Consider the following 19,816-nt stretch of genomic DNA (forward strand, 5'->3'; position numbering starts at 1 on the left):
ACAGACTGAGCTACTCAGGTACCCCCACAATTAATATAATTCTTAGGTAAGGTGGGAAAAAAAGTTTAATGATATTTCACCTTATAAAAGTAAAATCATATCATGCCAACTTTATTCAAACTGAGGAAATATTATTTTGCCACTTCAATAGCTATATTATTGTTTCTATGTGTATTTTCTCCAGGAAAGGAATAAAAAATTTAGAAAAGTATGGATGTTGCTTCCAGAGAAGCAGGGCAATAAATAAAGTGTAATATTCTTAAAGCTAACTGAAATAAGAGTTTCAAACAAAATAGAGATGTCAATTTGAGTAAATCCTATTTTTTAAATGTTTATTTATTTTGAGAAAGAGATTGGATAAGGGGCAGAGAGAGGGAGAGAGAGAGAGAGAGAGAGAGAGACTCATAGCTAACATCATACTCAATAGTGAAAGGTTGAACATTTTCTCACTCAGCTCCCTACTTCCTTTTTCCTCACATAAATAGTGCCTTAGTTCAGATATAACAGATGATGTCTCTGAGCAAGGCACACAATACATCATGTATACAAAAAGACTAGTTTAGTCATAAAACATATCCATACTATACTCTGATAATTACTTAGCTGACACTAATATTTTCTATAAGCCCATGCTCCATAAATCCGTAAATTATAAGTATGTATTCATAAATACCATCAAGAATTTTGATGAATATGTTTACAAGGAGTTTTGACCAGGTCATTCTTTCTCTATCTTCTTTGCCATTATCAAGTAAGGAAGTGCAGATTGCATACTATGTGCTAACACTCTAGCTATATCTATCAATTACTACTACAAGAGTATAAAAAGAGTACAGGTTCCATTTCTCTGACTTCCTTAACAATGCCTGTGTTGTGTCCTTTTGACATAAAAAAAGGAGGAGTCTTATTACAATTTTAAAATGCTTATTAAAAGCTGCTAAGATGAAGGTGCCTGGGTAGCTCAGTCTGTTAAGTGTCTGACTTTGGCTCAGGTCATGATCTCATGGTGTCTGAGTTCAAGCTGCACTTGGACTCTGTGCTCACAGTTTGGAGCCTGTAGCCTGCTCCAGATTCAGTCTCCCTCTCTCTCTGCCCCTCCCCTGCTAGCTCTCTGTCTATGTCTCTGTCTCTCAAATACAAATAAACATTAATTTTTTAAAAATAAATAAATAAATAAATAAATAAATAAATAAATAAATGCCTGCCTGCTAAGAGATGGCTTTAAATCAATTGCTTCACAAATAAACAGAAAATAACCGCTAGCCATTTTCTGTCATCAATAGCCCATTTCTGTTTCCTGGTGGGTCATTATAATTACAGAGAAATTAAATCGCAGGTATTTATCAAGAACAGCGAAGAGTCTGAGATTGTGTCCTACTTACAAGCTCACAACTTAGCCTGCCTCATTTTTCCGAGTCCTGGCGGAAGACATGAGATATCTGGGTCAGAAACAATGTACAACTTCCCACTCCTAATAGTGACGAGGATATGAGCATTTGATGAGGTTTCTAAAGTGCCAGTTCCCACATCATGACACAAAGTGGGCCAGGGGATGCCAACACATGCAATGGCTTGTATCACAGTTGAAAAATCCCAAGTTTAGGGAAACCAAATCTTTTATATTTGGAAGTAAGCCTGCCTGCCCCTTATTCTAGAAGAAAATGCAGTCTTTTTCTTTCAAAGATATCCTTTCTACTAACTTCCTTGTAATGACATCCAGAAGGAAGACAGTTTGTGCCTCTGCTTGTAAGACAAGCAAAAAGGTGAAAGACTCATTGGTGAATTGTCTCCCAAGAATATTATGGTGTTATCTGACTCATATATGTTGTTACTATTGAAAACACAATACTATAAGCAAATTTGAAAGATATGCATATTCCTAAATGTTACCATAAAGATTTAAGGGGCTTAAGCTATAATGAATTATGTTATTATCTTATTTATAGTTCTTTTCATCAGGCTGGTAATAAATGCTTGTAAAAATAGAGAAAAATGACAGAGTTCTTTTTAGTATTGTTGTTCACCAAAATTTTGCTATAAGGACCTGTGGTTATTGACGAGGAAAATCTTATTTTCATTAAAACATTTTAATATTAACCTATAAGAAGAAGTCAATATAAGCAAGAAAATGGTGTGTTTGACTCACAGTCTGGTGGTAAAACCAGATATTAAGGTTTTTCTCTGAGAAGTTATATTAGCAACAGAAAGTTTTCCACGTCCTGAAAAACTCAAATTTTGATAAAGCCTAAAGGAACTGAAATCTTCGCCAGATTAGCATAACATCTGAGGGTTTCTCCTGGCTGAGGCAAAATAACTGAGAGCCAAGGATCTGGTTGGTTAGGTAGGCAAAAGCCTTGAAAATATGCACATATGAAACTTAAAGGAAGCATACAGCAAAACCTACAGAGAAGAATGTTTTCTACATATCTGTCCTTGGTTGACCCTGTACACATGCATATTTTTCCCATTTGAAAAGTACTGTAAAGTTACAGTATTCCCTAGACAAAGGGAATATTTAAGAAAATATAAGAGAAACATTTCTTTTCAGGAATTTGCAAAAATTACATGCATGGTGAAGAGGATATGACCCACTATGGTTTGGGCTTTGACTAAATCCTAATCAAAGCTTACAGCTAAATGAAACCAAGCAACTCTTCCCCTGTGCTTCTAAATTATTAATATAATCATGCCAAGGTTTCCATTAGGAATAGTAGCAATGCTAGGGATGCCTCCCACTCAAAGAATAATGTGATGTGGAAAAACGTGCTTCAGCATATCATTTAAAAGTAGATGTTATATCTAAAGAGCCTTGATTTATTTTATTGGTTTTAGTGTATTTAGATGAATTCCAAAATGAATTTCCTAAAGGAGATATTAAAGAAGGAAATCAATGAAATGTGACTTTTCAGTTTATAATAGTGAACAAAAGTATATATTTTATTTAAAGAAAGCTGGGGACACCTGGGTGGCTGTCGGTTAAGAGCCCCACTCTTGACTTTGGCTCAGGTCATGATCTCACGGTTGTGGGTTCGAGCCCTGCATCAGGGTCTGTGCTAACAGTGTGGAGCCTGCTTGGGATTCTCTCTCTCCCTCTCTTTCTGCCCCTCTCCTACTGCCTCTTTCTCTCTCAAAATAAATAAAATTCAAAAAACAAAAAGAAAGAAAGCTGATTTTTTTTCATGCTTAGGAAAGAATGTTACTGAATCGTATGGCCCAGTGAAAAGGATGATATAGTCTGACTCTGGATACAATACTGCTCATAGCATAATGAAGATAAGGTAGAGGACCAGTAATGCATCCCATACTGGAAGATACCAGGTCCCTCAAAATCAAGGTTTCTTTGAGAGCTTGTAGATGGAGTCACTTAGTGAGCAAATTTGACCTGTAGTTTGGAGATATAAGGAAACGTCACAAAATATAATGACTCAAACACAGAAAAGGCAGGTGGATTATGAAGTATGTAACAGGTACTTCATCTGGTAAAAGTTGCTTTAAGAACCAAAAAGATACAGTGAGGTAAGATGTGTCAGTGGAAGTGTGTCAGCAGAACAGTAAAGTGATCTGACAAGAAGTAAGTGAGAAATAGTCATAATAAACCAGAGAGACTGGTTGAAAGCTTGGACAGTTGAGAATTCTATAACATAAACAACAGAAAGATGGAAGTTTATCACCCTGAGAAGAAAGGATGCAAATAGCAGGAGGTATCAGGCTTGGAGATACTGATTTCCATAATATCCTTAATTTCTTTTAATTTCCTTAATTTCTTCTCCAGTAGGAGAAGAGAGTCATCTTCCCAACTATTTCTAACCGTATCACCTTGCCATTTACATTAGACGTTCGTAGGAACTGTCTTTAGTGCAATGAAGAAAATTATTCAAATTAAAAAAAAAGCAAAGGGGAAAAAAGAGAAAGAGAGGCAAACCAAGAATTCTTAACTACAGAGAACAAGCTGATGGTTACTAGAGGGGAGGAGGGTAGGGGGATGGGGGAAATAAGTGATGGGGATTAAGGAGGGCACTTGTGATGAGCACCGAGTGAAGTATGGAAGTGTTGAATCACTTTATTGTATACCTGAAACTAATATTATGCTATATGTTAACTGGAATTAAAAAAAAACTTTTATAAATATTTAACATTCTATCAACATTTTCCAAATCAAATTTTGGACTTGGTAAAAAAAAGTCATTACCTTTAAATTCTCATCACTACCACATCATTATCACCATGACCACATCACCATCAACATTAGCACCATAATCACAAACAAATAGCTTTCTTCACTTCAAGCATTATTATTCTAATGATAGTACAAGGAAGGATTTTATTTTTGGAATTGATTAAATTAACCAGGGGAGAACTCACACCCTGAAAAATAAAAGTCATGTTCCTACAGTTGACACTGTATACGTGGATATCATAGAACAAATGTCATTCAACAAAGTAACATTCTTCTCTTCTTCAAATATAGTAATCATAATACTAGCAGTAATTATACTCAGTCTCTATAAGAGTAACAGTGTCAACAGTAATGAAAAAAAAAAAAAGAAGGAAAAAGCCCTATTATCTCAGTTTGTATGTAGTAGAATATGGAGCTAGTATATGGGCTGGAGGGATGACTTACTAGAGACTCGATTTGCACTCTAGTTTTTATTTATATATATATATGTATATATATATATATATATTTGGCTTTGCTATTACAGGAACTCACTTTATTCATGTTTAGCACTGATAGCTAATGATATAATATACTCTGCTTTCTAAATCAGATGTAGTTAGTTTATCAATAATACTCATTTTTAAATGAATAGGTATTAAAATAAAAAATACTTTTTCCTCTTTCTGGGAGGTAGGCAGAGGATTGTGTTCCTAAAGTTTTGATTCCTCTAACTTCTGAGGAATATCAATAGGTGCTTTGTAGATGCCAAAGCATCAGCACATCTTGATGAACCAAAAAAATGCTTGTATTAGAGAAACAATGCTTATATATTCTCTGGACAAAGACAAGGAGGAAATGGGATATCATTTCAAAGATATTAAAAACGAATGTCTGAATACTTGCTGATACCAGTATGGACTGGTTACACTGAACAAAGTTTGAGGACCTGAGCCAAAGAGAAAACCAGGATTAACCTTACCTTAGACAGAACGGAGTCTTCACGTGGAGGTTCTGATGTAAAAGCCTTGTCCTACTGAGATAGAAGTGGGAAGGTGAAACTTTACAATAACAGGGAACGGCATCAGGTAGGCAATGAAGCAAACTGAGGAGGTTTCTATGGAAAGAACAAACAACAAATGTGATACCTATAGTTTGAGGCACCAGACATCTTTGTGACTTGAGAGATGGATGTCTAATGGGGGTCATCTTCTGAATCAACAATAAACTAATATGGAAATCCATGTCCTTTTTGGTAGATGGATACTTTTTCAGGGTCCCTGGACCTAATGCCAACATGAAGTGTGGGATCCCCCACATACAACAGGAAGCAATTCTCAGATACCTTGCTGGTATCAGCTGATTCTGATACTGTCTACCAGCCAATAGTTCAGATTCCACAAGTCCTGAAACACTGCCTCCTGCCCCGCCCCAACTCAAATGCCAGCCACAAGCCATAAGCTGTTACCTGTGCTTCTGACCAAGCAGTTACAGTTTGGAGATTCAAAACATTTGCTAGAGCAACTCATGGAATTCAGCAAAACACATTTACCAGTTTATTAAAGAACATAAATCAACAGCCAGATGAAGACGTACATAGGTCAAGGTCCTCAACAAAGGATCATCTGTCTTCCTGGAGCTTAGGGTCTGGCTCCATGGCACCTGGTACATTCTGGAAGCTCTCTGAAAAGGGACCAAAAACTGTCCTCTTCAGTTATTATGGAGGCTTCCTTAGGCAGTTGTAATTTACTGAGTCATTGGATATTGGCTGATTCAACTTCTGGCCTCTCACCCCTCTTCAGAAGTGGGGGTGAGGGGGGATGGGACTAAAAATCCTAACCCTCTAATAACCTTGTTCTCATGACAACCAGCCCTGCACTTGGGTGGGGTCCAAAAATCACCTTCATTAATAACAAGACACTCATTTTATCTTTAAAGCTAGGAAATATTTTTAGGAACTGTGTGTGAAAACCAAATACACCTAAATATCATCTGAATGACCAAATACATGTTTCTTATAAGTCATTATATCACAGTACTACAACAGGTTTCACATCTTTTTACGGTATTGAGACCTGTCATTATATTTCACCATAATTGTTGCTAGCACCTTTCTCCTTTTTTTTTAAGTTTATTTTGAGAGAGAATGAGAGAGCATGCACACAAGCAGGGGAGGGGCACAGAGAGAGAGGGAGAGAGAGAATCCTAAGCAGGCTCCACACTGTCAGCATGAAGCCCAATAGGGGGCTTGAACTCACCAACCGTGAGATCATGACCTGAGCTACAATCAAGAGTTGGAATCTTAACTGACTGAGCCACTCAGGCTCAGTCAGCCACCCAGCCGCCCCTCTCCTCTTTTATATAATCCTTTACATCTTGTTTTGGAGGGCTGATGGAATGCTTTCAACATAGGCACTGTAGCTCCTTCTTCTAGAGTTTCATTATATCTTGAGCCAATCCAAGCTCTGCCAACTAGTAGTTACTTGATTATGGGCAAGTGATTAGATTCAATCTTCCTGTTTCCTTATATGGAGAATGGGGGGAAATAAGTGACCTCATGGTCTCATTGTGAAGATTAAATTAGTGGCTGGTGTATAGTAAGTGTCAGTTACCATTGCTTTTATTAAATAAACTTACACAGGGAGGAAGACATTCACATGGTAGTTAACATAAATAGAAAGAGGTGTGAGAAATTACAAGGAAAAAACCAAAAGTTTACAGTCTCACTTAAGGAGGTATAGTTAAAGCAATGATTTTAAACTGGTGGTTTCTGAGCCAGAATCAGCTAGAGGCCTTTTTGGGTGTTTCGTTTTGTTTTTGTTTTTGTTTTGTTTTGGCTAGCAAAATGTTAAAAATAAAATAAATATGGGGGAACCTGGGTGGCTCAGTTGGTTTTGGCTCAGGTCAAGATCTCACAGTTTGTGAGACTGAGTCCTGTGTTGGGCTCCATGCTAACAGCACAGAGACTGCTTGAGATTCCCCCTCCCCTTCTCTCTCTGCCCCTTCCCTGCTTGTGCACATGCTGTCTCACTCTCTTGCAAAATAATTAAATAAACTTAAATTAAAATAAAAATAAAACATAACAAAATAAAATAAAATAAAATAAAATAAAATAAAATAAAATAAAATAAAAATGAGTACACCTACCTGGGCAGAATTTATTAGGCTTCTCAGTCCAATCTACCACCATTAATACGGCCTAATTCACACTTTTGGGTTACTTATCTTGCCACTGTCTTAGTTGAATTTGTGAACCCAGATTTAAATACGTGCTCATCAACATGTGTTTTTCTTGGGTTAATGCCTAACATCTGATTATTGCTGTTTGTTTGGCTTCCTTAGGCTTTACACCTGCGTTACTATAGAAACATCATCATAAATTCCACATTGTTTTATTTTCATCTTTCCATTTTAATTTAGATGTCTGGAGTCAGAACTTGTGTTTGTCCTAAATTCTGTAGACTGTATGCTCACTATCGCTGTGTAGTTAAACAGTCTTGCTCCAGTGTCAGGGTAGTGGGTGAATTATTGGCAAGCATTAAGAGAAACAGCCTTTAACATTTTGTATGCACTTTTAAGATCAGAGAGGATTTAGAGGGGTGGTGTGTGATTTTCTGGACTGGAAGTTAGCCAAGAAACTATTATGTTTATAGTTATATTGAGAAATATCCCAGAGCGGCTTTAAGTACTAAAAATAGAGAGAAGAACCCATTTAATAGCAGCGCCAGTAGCCTGGTTTCTACCTACACCAAGTTGGGACTTTGGAAAAGTATTTATGAGTGAACTCTCCTGAATCACTGATCCCACTTACTGCAGTAACTGATGTTTCCTTGGAGGTTTCCCATCTTCTCAGTTCACTCAGTCAGGTTTATGAGATGTGACAGGATTGTAGTGCAAGGAGATGGCTGCTATTTATATAGCAGAGAGTAAAATTTGACAGTAAACTTAGGGAAAGTTTTGCAAAGATTGCATCCTTTCTCTAATTTCCTATGGTTTATTTTCTGTGATGTGTACTCAACTTCACTCACTCTGACATTAAACTTTATTTTCTCTATTCAAAACTATAAAAGTGTGTTTGGAATAGGTGTGTGTTTAAAGAATAAGAAATGGCTTCTTCTGTTTTATTTTTGTTGTTTTTTAAAAGCTTTATCAGGGTATTTTTGATACATGAGTAATTGTGTATATTTAATGTGTCCAATTTAATGAGTTGGGACACAGGCAAACACTTGTGATACCGCACTGCAAACAAAGTAATAGAACATACAATGGAGAAAAGATACTCTTTACAATAAGTAGTGCGGGTAAATATGATATCCATATGCAAAAAATAAAACTGTACCCTTATCTTACACTATACATAAAAATCAACTCAAAATGGATTATACACATTTGTTTGTAAGACACAACTGTAAAACTTCTAGAAGAAGATGTAAGAGAAAAGTTTCTTGATGTTGGTCTTGGGAATGACACGAAAAGCACAATCAACCAGATCAAAAAGAAGTGACACTATCTCAAACTAAGAAACTTCTGCATGGAGGGACCGCTGGGTGACTCAGTCACTTAAGAGTCCATCTTTGGCTCAGGTCATGATCTCACAGTAAGTGGGCTTGAGCCCCACATCAGGCCATCTTCTGTTAGTGTGGAGCCTGCTTTGGATCCTCTGCCCCCCTCTTTCTATGCCCCTCCCCCACCCATGTGTGCTCTTTCTCTCTCAAAAATAAACATTAAAAAAATGTAAAAAAAAAAAAAAGAAATTTCTGCATAGAAAAAAAGAAACAATCAACACAATGAAAAGACAACCTGGGTGGGGTGAGGGAGAATATTTTAAAATCATATATCTGATAAGAGATTAATTTCAGAAATATATAAGGAATGCTTACAAGTCAATAGCAAAAAATAGATAAAATTAAATAAAATAACCTGATTAAAAATGGGCAAAGGATTTGAATAGAGATTTCTCTAAAGAAGCTATACAAATGGATAACAGGTATATGAAAAGATGCTTAACACTATTAATTATCAGGGAACTGCAAACAAAAGTATAATAAGACTTCACCCCACATCTGTTGGGATAGCTATTGCTAAAGAAAAAAAAGATAAGCATTGGAAAGGTTGTGGAGAAACTGGAATCCTTGTTGACTCTTCATGGGAATGTAGAATGCTGCAGCCACTATTAAAAACAGTATGGAGATTGCTTTAAAAATTACAAAAAGAACTACCACATCCAGCAATCACAGTTCTAGGTATATATCCAAAAATTTTGAAATCAGCATCTCAAAGAGATATCTGCATTCCCATTTTCATTAAAGCACTATTCACAATCACCAAGATATGGAAACAACCCAAGGGTCCATCAACAGAGAAAAGGGTAAAGGAAACGTGGTATGTACATACAATGGAATTTGTTCAGCCTTAAAAAAGGAAGGAAATCCTGACACTTGCAACAACATGGATGAGCCTGAAAGTTATTATGCTAAATGAAATAAGCCAGTCACAGAAGGACAACAATTCCATTTATATGTGGTATATAAAATAGCCACATAGAAGCAAGAGTAAAATAATGGTTGCCCAGGACTAAGACGTGGGGGAAAAGGGGAGCTGTTATTCAATGGATATAGTTTCAGTTATGATAGGCAAATAACTTCTAGAGATATGACAACTTAGTGCCTATAGCCAATAATACGGTATCATGTACTTCAATATTTAAGAGGGGAGGTCTCATGTTAATTATTGTTACCATAAAAAAAGAAATGGCCTCTCTTAATAAAGTATGCTCCAGCACCACATAAGTAATTTTTGCATCACCCCATCTGAACTAAAACATATAAACAATGGTTATCAAATTAAATGGTGTCTTAAAAACTTAACTTTATTTCTTGCCCAGTAGTCTATTTGTTGATCTAGTTAATTTCAATTCAAATGTAGTTGCATGTTTTAATTTAATCATCTCACAGAAAGAGAAAAGGACCAAGGCATTTTTTTTAATGACATGTATTTTCCAGTCTTTTACTCTCTGAACATTACTATTAGTAAACTCAAATTTGAGGACCATGTATTGGTATCAATCTTGATATCAGTTAACTTTCTGTGACCTATAATGAAAATGTAATTTATTTTTGGTTCGCTGGTTTACCTTGATAGTCATAATGCTCTAGAAAACAATAAGAGGGGCGCCTGGGTGGCTCAGTCGGTTGAGCGTCTGACTTCGCTCGGGTCACGATCTCACGGTCCGTGAGTTCGAGCCCCGCATCAGGCTCTGTGCTGACAGCTCAGAGCCTGGAGCCTGCTTCCGATTCTGTGTCTCCCTCTCTCTCTGTCCCTCCCCCGTTCATGCTCTGTCTCTCTCTGTCTCAAAAATAAATAAATGATAAAAAAAAAATTAAAAAAAGAAAAAAAAGAGCAAAAAAAAAAAGAGAAAAAAAAAGAAAACAATAAGAAAATATCTAATTATTATCTTGATGCCCTCTATTTAAATATTTGAAGACTTGCTTTAATAAGCTGTACACATTTTTGTTTGATTTTGGGGGCCAATGCACAAGCCCATGAAAGAGGGACCCGTTGAAGTATGTCAAGTTGCAACCACCACCACTAAAAGATAATTCCAAACCTATCTGTTTTATGTCACTCAGATTGATTAATAACGATGGCTGGTTTAAGGCGAAATACCAGATATACTTTAAATTTTATATGAGACAGGGGAATTATTTGAAAGGCATAGAGTTTAGGATGTGTAAGATATCTGAGAGAGCTAGGGACTGGTAATAATTTAAGACATGAAACCCTAAGTCGACACCATGTTTTTCCCACCCAGCACTTTAAAGCATTGGTGCAACAGTGTCTTCTGGTTTGTATTGTTTTTGATGGGAAGTTGGCCATCTGAAATGTTTTGACCTGCATGAAATGCACTTTTATCTCCAATTTAAAGTTGTAGCTCTTTGCTCTGTTCCTAGGTTATTTTGTTGATCCTGCCCAGGGGTCACTGAGATTCCTGAATCTATACACTTATGTCTTTTACCAAATGTGGGAAATTTTCAGTTATTATTGATGTCTTAAAATATTTTTCTTTCTGCCACATTCTCCCTCTTGCTTTTCCCAACTCCAATGATATGCATGTGAGCACATGATATTGTTCCACATGGCCATGAGATTCCACTCATATTTTAAATCTTTTTTCCATTTGATCTTTTGTTCTCCATTTTTTTCTTTTGTTTCCTCACTCTATATGCCATTTCTTTTTTTCCTCTTTATTTTCTAGTCTTCATTGAAATTCCTATATATTTTCACTTATAACAAGTATATGTTACCTTCTCAAGTATTGTGACAATAACTTAAAAATCTTTGCTGATTTCAAAATTTGGAATACATCAAGGTCAGTTTCCATTAGTTGCCATTTCTTCTTATTATGAATAATATTTTTCTTTTCTCATGTAGAATAATTTTGGTTTGTATCCTGGAGTTACGAACTACACGTGGAAGAGATCTGAATTGTGTTGTTTCTCCAAATAAGCATTAATTTTTGTTATTGTTTTATCAAGCAGTTTACCTGCCCCAATGAAAAACTCATTGCTGCTGTGAGAAGCCACTGAATTTTCAGTTCAGAGTTATAGACTTAGTTGGAGATGTTTGTTATTCATCCCAAATATTCCTATTGCAAATATTAGGGAGATATTATATATAGCATTTGGTGCCATGTCTCTCTAAAGTCTCCTTTCCAAGATTCCTCTCCACACGTAATGTGTTGTAAATATTCGGAAATGCACCCGCCAGTCCATCAAGTCAGTAGGATGAGAATCTCTATATCAGTTTTATGGCTCTACATGGTGTGGACTAGGGACCCTCTTCATTCTAAAAGTCATAAAAATGGGAAACTCACCCATAACTGTTCTCTTCTTCCAAGTGTTGAACACTTCCAGAATCTGTTTGCTTTTGGTCACTCTCCAGAGGCTTTCGGTAAGTTGTTTTATATTTGTGTATTTGTGGGAGAGTTAGTTTAAATGAAACCATTTAATATACTTTAAAAAGTAAATTTGTTATCAAATGCCCACTCCCCTTAAAGTCCCTACAAAATACCTATTGATTTCATTAGGCTTTCACATTGAGGGAGAATGCCACATTGACAGAACCTTTCTACAAAAGGTAGAAATCTGGAAAAAATACTTATAAAATCTTGGGATATAGACAGAGTGACTTTAAAAGAATCTTTCAAGGTGGAAAGTTGGCTGAGAATGTGCACAGTTTATAATATTAAAGTTTGGTTTTGTGGGCAGAGTAAAACAAGGGTTTCTACATGAGCTTCATGAGGAAGGTGTTAGTTTTTGTAGTTTTGCTATTTTAATTTGTTCAAAGGCTTATCTTTCAGTAGCAAATATTTCCAGAAGCAAGTTGCTATGTTATTTTTATGTGATTCCAGTATTGATTAGCCCAGAAACAGAAAAGTATGTTTTTTCAATTCCCAATACTTAATCTTTCATAATGTATTGAAAGTGGTGAGTGGAATGTTTGTGAAAAGATACAGATTAATAAAAATAATATATTTGTTAATTAGTAACAGTTTCAACTGTTAAAATAACATTTTGTAACTTCATCTAAAATAAATATCTGGAAAATAACTCAAATATTTGGCTTACAAATAAGAAAAAATATTATTTTGATGCAAATTGATTAATTTACATTATAGTTTGCTCTTCAATTTGATGTATGTTAGAAAAATTTTAATGTTTATTTTTGAGAGAGAGAGAGAGAGAGAGAACCTGAGTGGGGGGAGCAGGGGAGGGGGCACAGAATCTCAAGCAGGCTCCAGGCTCTGAGCCATCAGCACAGAGCCCCATGCTCGGCTTGAACTCACAACTCATGAGATCATGACCTGAGCCAAAGACTGACTCTTAACTGACTGAGCCACCCAGGTACCCCAATTTGATTTATGTTAAATTTAAAATTGAATCAGTATATAGTTTGATAAAGTTAATTGGTAAACCTGGACCCACAAAACAGAGGTCTCTACAGTGGCCTGATCTTTAAAAATTTATTTTTTTTTAATGCTTATTCATTTTTGAGGGAGAGAGAGAGAGAAACACAGAGCATGAGCAGGGAAGGGGCAGAGAAAGAAGTAGACCCAGAATCGGAAGCAGGCTCCAGGCTCCAAGCTGTCATCACTGAACCCGATGTGGCCTTGGAACCCAAGAGCCGTGAGATCATGACCTGAGCCGAGATCAAGATTGGACGGCTCATCGGACTGAACCACCCACGCGCCCCTGGCCTGGCTTTTTAAATCTAGCAGCCCGCAATTAGGGGAAGCACCTGTGAAGGAAGCCTAATTGACACCACCTATTCCCGGATCTCAGCTTTAGCTCCTTCCCCCTCACCTTAGAAAATAGGATCCACCTGCCCTGGGAGGAAATCCTCGGCCTCCCAGCCAATCAGGCCCTGTTTCCTCCTTCCACTTCTACCGCGGCCGGCCCAGTATAAAGCTGCTCCGGGCCAAACTTCCTGCACCAGTCTGTGCTGTGCGGCAGGTGCAGGCCTCCTGTCTTAGGTGGATCGTTTCACCTCGTATGAAGGGCACCAAAGCCCTTCCTAAGTAGTTTGACAGTGAGGCAGACTTGGAGACAGCAGCCGAAGACGCCAGGTCGGCACTTAGACGCACGTGAAGCTACTGGACCCTCTGCTGAGATCTCGGTAAGCTTGTCTTCTATGCAGCTCGCTTTATTTCCAGTTCTGAGCTCTTTTCTGGTCTTCGGCCTTCCGGGGGGAAAACTGGGATCTGAGCCTCAACGTTTTTCAGTGAGACCCACTGGGGCACACACAGCATATGGGTTTGTGGCCCGCCTTGTGTGCGTGGTAGGCACCTTGGGGAGGAAGTAGCAAGTCTCAGGAACTGTGCTTAGGCAGCCGGAAACCTTTCGACTGGTTGAATTAGGATTATTTCCGCAGAGAATCACGGGTACCCCTGGCCTCAAAACTGCACTGTGGTGGTGTTGAGGCTTCACAAAGGCCTCACGATAAATCCACAGTTTAAGTAAGTACACGTGTTTTGTGTGTGTGTGTGTGTGTGTGTGTGTGTGTGTGTGTGTGTTTTCCATTTTGTAATGGTAAGTTTGGTTAACAATGGTGACGTCCGTCAGAAAAAATATAGTTAAGAAAATCTGCTTTTAGGTAAGTGCTAACAGCAGCCTACAATATGCGTTTTAAAGCCAGCATTAATTTAAGTACTATAAATCCACATTATCTTTTACTTCTTTCTGTTGTAGGCAATCTTCAAAGGAAGGTAAGAGGAGAGTATGCTATCTTATCATGATATTTGTTTAAATAAATGACTTATGGAGGAATATTCAGAGAGTGAGAACCTTTCCAGCAACAACAAAATAATTTGAGTTTAGCCCAGAAAAATCCCTTAGGGTCTTGATTAAAGGGCAAAAACAGCAACAACCAAACAGGCAATATAAAAATACCACCACCAACATAAATGTCACCTTTTGGAAATTTTGGATTGAGAAAAATACTGTGAGAAAAATATATATTGGCAGTGTTTATAATAAAGGAGAAACAGAAGTAGCCCATGTGAAAAGCCAAAATAAAGGAATTTTTTTTTTTTCCATTTTACTTATGAGAATGCCAGATTAACACTCTGCAGATATAAGATAGGAATGATTTGGGAAAATATTCTTTTTATATATCTCAACACTTTATACAGTTTCTGGAATCTCTGAAGTCTCTTCCTTTCTACTTGATCACCACTAATTTCTTGTCATGTTCCATATTTTAAATCAAAATTACCAGTTAGAATAATTCTTATTTTTCTTCTCTTACCTAAGCAAGCCCACAGCCAAAGATACTGTGATAGTGTGGTGATTTTTGCAAGTTTTAGTTGTTTCTATGTGGAAATATTTTGGAAAAACCATAGCATGTTCAGGTGCAAAGTGAGCCAGATTCTGCTGGATCTGTATAGATCCCAAACAAAACTGAAGATAGCAAATATGCCTTTATTCTTTTTCAAAGAAACCAACCTGATATCTTCTTTTTTCCTGTTTTTTTTTTTTAAGGTAATTAGACTTTTCTGTATTTCTCCTGGTTGTTCAAAATATGTAAATAGAAGCTCTCTAGCTAGAATATTTGGAGCTGGATTTCTGACTCTATTAGATTTACAGATGATGTTGCTGAGAATTCAGTTTTATTTTCCTGTTTCTAGGAGACATTATTTTTGTTTCCATTGCTTAACTGAGAAATAGGTAATCTATGGGGTGCCTGGGTGGCGCAGTTGGTTAAGTCTGATTTTGGCTCAGGTCATGAACTCAAGGTTCGTGAGTTCAAGACCCGTGTGGGGCTCTGTGCTGACAGCCTGGAGCTTGCTTCAGGTTCTATGTATCCCTCTCTCTCTGTGCCTCCCCCACTCGCTTCTGCACTTTCTCTCTCCAAAAATGAATAAACATTAAAATAAAAAAAAATAGGTAATATATAGTGTTTAGGTATATGAAATTTACTTTATTGACTATTAACTTGAGCTCTTAAATTATTTTGCTTTCACAAATAAGCTATAATGTTCTAAGATTAAGTTCAAATATGAAAAATACATGGATTCACTGTGTAGATAGAAACGAATACAATTTACTAATTATAAAAATATGGTAAACTTCCACTCTCCTGAAGAATTGTTGGGTGGCTTAATAGAACTGACCATTATTTTTCATCAACCAGTATTTTTATCATCCAAAATTTAATTGGATGTGTTGTTTTGAAGAAATTTGACCTTGTATAACATTTTACTGTTACCAGTGGACACTTGTGTCAATGGAGCTCTCAGTTCTTGGATTTCCCACCGAAGATTTACATGAGAAGTCACACTCCAATAAAGATAGCCAGAAGGAAAGTAGTAAGCACTAAACAGTTTATTAAGATTTAATGTTTTTATTTATTTTTGAGACAGAGAGAGACAGAGCATGAGCAGGGGAGGGGCAGAGAGAGAGGGAGACACAGAATCTGAAGCAGGCTCCAGGCTCGGAGCTGTCAGTACAGAGCCTGACCCGGGGGGTGGTGGTGAGGGGGTCAAACTCCTGGACTGTGAGATCATGACCTGAGCCGAAGTCGGACGCTTAACCGACTGAGCCACCCAGGTGCCCCTAAACAGTTTTTTAAGGACCATACACTCTCAAGATGGGAGAAGGGGCAGGCCCAGCAGTGGCAACTGCCCTGGGATTAGGGGTGTCTTTTGTTTTTATGTTTGCATAGATTATGGGCCCTAGCTAGGGCATCTAGCTAAGGTTGTTTCCAATTGTCTAAGTAACTTCTGGTTGGAAGGGGAGTTTGTGGCCTTATAAGGTTGTTTCTAGAACTGTCATGGCCATCTTCCCCCATGGGTTAGGGGGGGTTGAGAGGTTGAAACTGCAGGTAAATACATTGTAACGAGCTATAGGTTATTGTAGACCCAAGCTGGAAACACATGCTCTGCACCTGTTTGTTTTTTTTTTCTTGCTCTGATGGCCCCAGGAGCTGGGTGACCACAAACGACTGTTTACCACCACCCTTGCTTCCAGCCCATATTTAGCTAATGGCCTATGCCATCATTACTACTCGTCTATCCTCAATCCAACTTGATGTCTTCATTACTTTGAACATGAACATATATTGCTTTAGTGTTAGAATAGATATTTGAATCATTCCAATTTCCCCACTTTTGCTTTACTTTGCATCTCAGAATGGAGATACCAAGGCATATTTTGATTGCAAGAGGAAGACTTAAGCATAAAATATGTTCCTAGCACTGTGTTAGATACCAGATTTCTTCACCAGTAAGGTTTTACTGTTGAGCTAAACTAAATGTCTTCACCTAATCTGTTTTCAGTTTTTCTCAGGACTTTTTCTTAATACATGTTCTTTTAATAGGATTTATTGTTTGAAATACCCTTATAAAAAAGCAAGCAGTCTTTGAATCACCACAACAGGCTATAAAATCTGTTTCCCACATCATGAGGTAAGATTCAGAAAACACCATTAAAGCAGTATTTCAGTGAAAACAGTTATTACTCTTTCTTTCTAATTAGTATTTTTTTTCAGACTATATCCCAGTCTTCTGCTTTTTTATACCTGAAACCCTCATTGTCACAATATTTCAATCTTGTTGTCTTTGCTACCACTTGCAACATAATTCAATGTATCTAGATCAACCACAGCCATTCCATTTGGATGTATCTTTCTACTAGCCCTAAGACCCTGTTGCTTTTGGGGGAAATTCAATTAAAAACAAAATCTGCCTATTCAGAAAACCCTTCCACAAAGGTAGAATATAAATTGTTTTATTATTTAAGGGGCACTAGACCAGAATGTGATGCATATCTCAAGAAATCCACTAAAAGATTACAAAAACAGAAAGAAATCTTACCCTTTAATATACCCAGGTGTATACACCCCATTACTTGTTCCTGAGATGAACAGTAACTAGGTCTCAAGTAACAGGACTTGATGGCACTGTTTGTCAAGTGTACTTTATCATAGGTTCATTTGGTAATTGCAGTGGCCATCTGTGTTTGATTGACTTTATCCTAAGGAAAAGTAAACTACTCCTACCTTTGACAGGAGATGATTTAGCAACTTGGAGGGATGTCCCCATGGAAGTTAGGTTCTTAACATTCCACAAACTGGAGGTGAGAGCGCTATCTTCCTTGCTGATTACTTTTCAAAGAGATGCCCTGCAAGTCCTTGAGAAGACCATTCCTGGGGCATTAAGCCTGCGGGAGTTTTATTTACCTTTTAAGAAAAATTTACATACATTTTGAAGAGACAGAATTTACAAGTTATCTGAAGTAAATGGCCTAAGGAAAAGGTAGGGGAGAAGTCTTTTTCCTTACTTTCAACAGGTAGATTTCAGACTCTTTTAATTAGTATCTGCTGTTACACTACTGTATTAGGTTTATCCAGGGAAGAAGAATTGATAGGATATTGATTCATGTAGTTATGCAGGCTGAGAAATTGCAAGATCTGCAGTTAGCAAGCTGGAGCCCCAGGAAAGTTGATGGTGCAGTTCCAATCAGAATTCAAAGGCCTGCAGGGCACATGGATGGCTCAGTTGGTTGAGAGCCTGACTTCAGCTCACACCAGGATCTCAGGTTTCATGAGTTCGAGCCCTACTTCAGGCTTCCTGCTGTCAGCCTGTCAGAGCAGAGCCTGCTTTGGATCCTCTGGTCCCCTTCTCTCTGCCCCTCCCCTACTTGTGCTCTCCTCAAAATAAATACATGTTATAAAAAAAAAAAAAAAAAAATCCAAAGTCCTGAGAACAAGAAGGACCTGATGATGTAGTTCTAGTCTGAAAGCCAGCAGCCTCTTGATTCAGGAAGAGATGATGTTTTAGTTGGAGTTGAAGGCAGGATAGATGTATGTCCATGTTCCAGCCCAAGACCATAATACAGGAGACATTCTCTCTTCTGGGAGGGTCAACCTTTTTGCTGTTCAGGCCTTCAGTAGGTTGGGTGAGGGAGAGCAATGTGCTTTACTCAGTCTTGATTCAAATGTTCATCTCCTTCAAAATGCTCTCACAGAAACACACAGAATAATACTTGACCAGATATTCAGACACCTGCTGGTCGAGGCAAATTGACACATTAAATTAACCATTATGGTGATGAAGTTGAGTATCAAAGTACCTAACTTCTTTCTCATTACCTTAAAAGATTATTTTTCTCTCATGACTTCCATTTTCATGTTAGCATAGCACATTAGATAGCATTTCAAAAGAATGGATAATATTTTGAATAACAGTATAAGGAGCTCTTTACCTAGTAATATAGTAATATCCTATTGATATCCAAAAGAGACTTTTTCTCTAGGAGTATATGATATGAACTTTACCCTTTCCCCACCACTCTTAACACTTATTTTTACCAGAGAAATTATATAACTCTACTGACTTTTTTCTTGTAAAATTCCAACTAGTTAATTTTGACTTTGCTATCAGTATGACTTCACTCTCTGTTGGTATATATCTTCTTTACTACCATTTCAAGCTTCTTTCTGAACAACTCCAGGAATGTTTCCTTGGTAATTCAGGGAGTCAAAAATCAAATTCCATCCTAATTTTGTTGATGTATTTCCTTCCAGTTTCATCCCATAATGCTCCAATTAACTTGTGCCTTTTATTGCCTGTAAGAGCTGCACTTTCCTGTCTGTTTCTTCTTGAGCCATTACCACAATTGGAAATGGTCTCGCCGTTGTAATTTTGTTTTTAGTATTATCCGTCAGCGTTCATGTCTGCAGTTGAAATCTCCTTAAATCTTGACACTGTCTTCTACCTGGAAGTGCGTCTTTAATCTTTTGAATATTATAAGTACTTACAGTATTTGTCCTATTTTTTTCTCTCCTGCTGGTGTTCATATTTTTATTCTCCAAAATACTGTAAGTTCATAGAGAGCAGGATTTATTTTTTCTATCCCTCACATTCTCTAGCAGTGTATGTTCAGTTATGTGTTAAATGAATTGATGTGTGTTGATAGGTACACATTTTTCAGCCTCTGTATATATCTTGCATGTAGGTATTCCTCTGAGCAAATTTACAGTATAGAGAAAAATATTGTAAAGTTCAGAGATCGTAATATCAACAGGCCTTTTAAAAGCTGTTGTGTAGGAAAAAATGAGTAAACATTTTATTGTCTTTACTAAGCTTAACTGTTGAAAAGC

This window comes from Lynx canadensis, chromosome A1, assembly GCF_007474595.2.
Source record: "Lynx canadensis isolate LIC74 chromosome A1, mLynCan4.pri.v2, whole genome shotgun sequence".
Lineage (NCBI taxonomy): Eukaryota > Metazoa > Chordata > Mammalia > Carnivora > Felidae > Lynx > Lynx canadensis.